The sequence below is a fragment of the Lathyrus oleraceus genome, chromosome 6 (genome assembly GCF_024323335.1).
Source record: "Lathyrus oleraceus cultivar Zhongwan6 chromosome 6, CAAS_Psat_ZW6_1.0, whole genome shotgun sequence".
Classification (NCBI taxonomy): Eukaryota; Viridiplantae; Streptophyta; class Magnoliopsida; order Fabales; family Fabaceae; genus Lathyrus; species Lathyrus oleraceus.
Genome location: NC_066584.1, coordinates 12,023,569 through 12,026,508, shown reverse-complemented (window position 1 = coordinate 12,026,508; position 2,940 = coordinate 12,023,569).

The window sequence follows — 2,940 nt, the reverse complement described above, 5'->3', positions numbered from 1 at the left end:
AGCATGTGCCAAGGTGTTGGTACAAGAGATTTGATTCCTTCATTATTAGCCTTGGATACAACAGGCTGAGCTCAAATCATTGTACATATTACAAGAGGTTTGAGGAAAATATTTTCATCATTTTGTTGTTGTATGTGGATGACATGTTGCTGGTAGGCCCCAACAAAGATCACATCCAAGAATTGAAGGCACAATTGGCTAGGGAGTTCAATATAAAGGACTTGGGGCCAACAAATAAGATTTTAGGGATGCAAATTCACCGAGATAGAAAATATAGGAAGATTTGGCTTTCTCAAAAAAATTATTTACGAAAAGTTTTGTGGCGCTTCAACATGCGAGATTGTAAGCTAATATCTACCCAACTTCCTATTAATTATAAATTATCCTCATGTATGAATCCTAGCAATGAAGAAGAGAGGATGGAAATGTCTCGAGTACCCTATGTGTCATCGGTGGGAAGCCTTATGTATGGCATGATATGTACAAGGCCAGATATTGCACAAGCAGTGGGAGCGGTCATACGATTTATGGTGGATCCTGGTAAAGAGCATTGGGATGCTGTTAAGAAAATTCTGAGATATATAAAAGGAACCCCAAATGTTGCATTATGTTTTGGAGGATTGGAGTTTGGTGTCAGAGGATATGTTGATTCAGATTATGCATGTGATATTGACAAAAGAAAATCTATTATTGGCTATGTGTTTACAATTGCAGGAGGAGTCGTAAGCTGGTTGTCTAAATTACAGACTATTGTAGCTCTATCTACTGCAGAAGCTGAATATATGGCAGCTACCCAAGCATGCAAGAAAGTTATATGGATTCAAAGGTTATTGGAAGAGCTCAGACACAAACAACTAAAAATTATTGTGTATTGTGACAGTCAAAGTGCCTTGCACATTGCAAGAAATCTAGCTTTTCATTCCAAGATAAAGCACATAGGAGTTCAATACCATTTCGTTCATGAAGTAGTAGAGGAAAGGAGTGTGTACATGAAAAATATTCACACTAAAGACAACCTAGCTAATGTTATGACAAAGTCGATCAACACTGACAAGTTTTATTGGTGCAGGTCTTCTTATGGCCTTTCTAAAACGTAGCAACAAGGAATTAGCAAGGGAGATAAATTTTGGAATTTGTTTTATAGAAAGAAAATGTTAATGCGATATAAATCATTGGCTTCTATGATGAAGAGAAGATTACGTAAAATTCACTAAGTATGCATTCACTTATTATAGTACATGTGCCTGTTATAAATAGAGAACTCGTATTGTAGTTTTCTAATCATCCTATAATAATCCAAGAGTTAGAATTAATTGTGTTTCTTCTCATTCATATACTTTTCTCTCATATTTAGCTATGTTATTATTATTTCATGTTATTCTAGTACCCAACAGATTGTTGTAATACTCCTAAATTCACGTCCATTGTCAGATTGAATTTTTTGGATTTGAGTATGAATTTTTTTCCGACCAACTTAAAGAAACAAGGGATGATTATGTTAACTTCACTTTTGTGTTGCATTAGAAATACCCATGTACTTCAAGAAAAAAGAATCTACCACTATAGGAAAAATTTTAGCACCAGAGGAGTGATTTTTAATATAAGCTCCCCAAATATCAAAATGAATTAATTCAAAACATCGAATAGTAGAGATGAAACTTGATGGAAATTTCAAATGAGACTGTTTTGCCAAAGGGCACACAATGCAAGTACATTTATTAGAAAACTTAATGCTAGTGTCTAAATTAATGAACTATGGAGATAAGGTTGTGGTTGGATGTCCTAAGCGCCAGTGCCATAAATCAAAATGTGAGCTAAATAAAGTAGAGGGAGTAAAATTTGTTAAAGAATTACCTATGGTGTAGAGGCCTTTATGTTGTTCACCTATCATAGGATTCCTCTTCGTCCCCTGGTCATGTAACAAACATGAAGTAGAAGTGAAAGTCATCCAAGAGTTAGTATCTTTAGATAGCTTACTAATGGACAAAAGGTTAAATTGAAATGAAGGGACATGTAGAACATTTTGAATTACAGGACCTGGATGTAAACAAATGGAACCAATATGATGAACTTGAACAAGTTTATAATCAGGTAATTTAACAGAAGTAAAGACTTTAGTGTATGATTGAAAAAAGGAGATGTCTTAAACCATGTGGTAAGCTGCAACAGAATCTAATACCCATACAAATGTATAAGGTTTAAAAGAAGAAAACAGCGGAGTGAGGTACCTGCGAAATTTGCAAGAGGTCAGTAATTAACATTTTGAAGGAGAGCGAGTAGTTATTGATTCTGAGTTGGAGTTAAACTAGATGAATACTGAGAATATGGAGTTGGAACAACAACAATATTGGAATGAGACGGTGATGAGGATGATCCGATTCCACGAAAATCACGAGAAGAGGAACCACGATGAGATTTGTTGTAGCCAATATTATGTTTCCACCAAGAAGGATAACCAATCTTTGAGTAGTAACGAATGTCTGAGTATCCATCAACCTTGCAAATAGAACAATATTAATTAGATTTGGAATTGGTCCCTTTTGAGGAATTTTATTTTTGAACAACCATGGTGAATTGATCTATTCAAATAGAACGTCAATCAAATAATGAATGTAGATGCTCTTCTTGTAAGAAAAGTGAGTATGCTTTGGGAACCGAAGGAAGGGGATCCAAGGGTAGTATTTAGCTACAAACAAATGCATATGAATCATTTAAGCCTTGTAGAAAATCTATAAGATACTCATTGGTATAAACCTCGTTGAAATTTGGTACAATGCCACAAACACAAGAAGGAAGAGTTTGATAAGAATTAAGCTCATATCTATAAGCTTTGAGTTCAATATAATAAGTGGCAATAAATTTGGTGCCTTGAGAAGGATTTGCAATGAAACGACAAATTTCAAAAATACGGGGTGTATTTTTTGAGTAAAATGAGTAAGA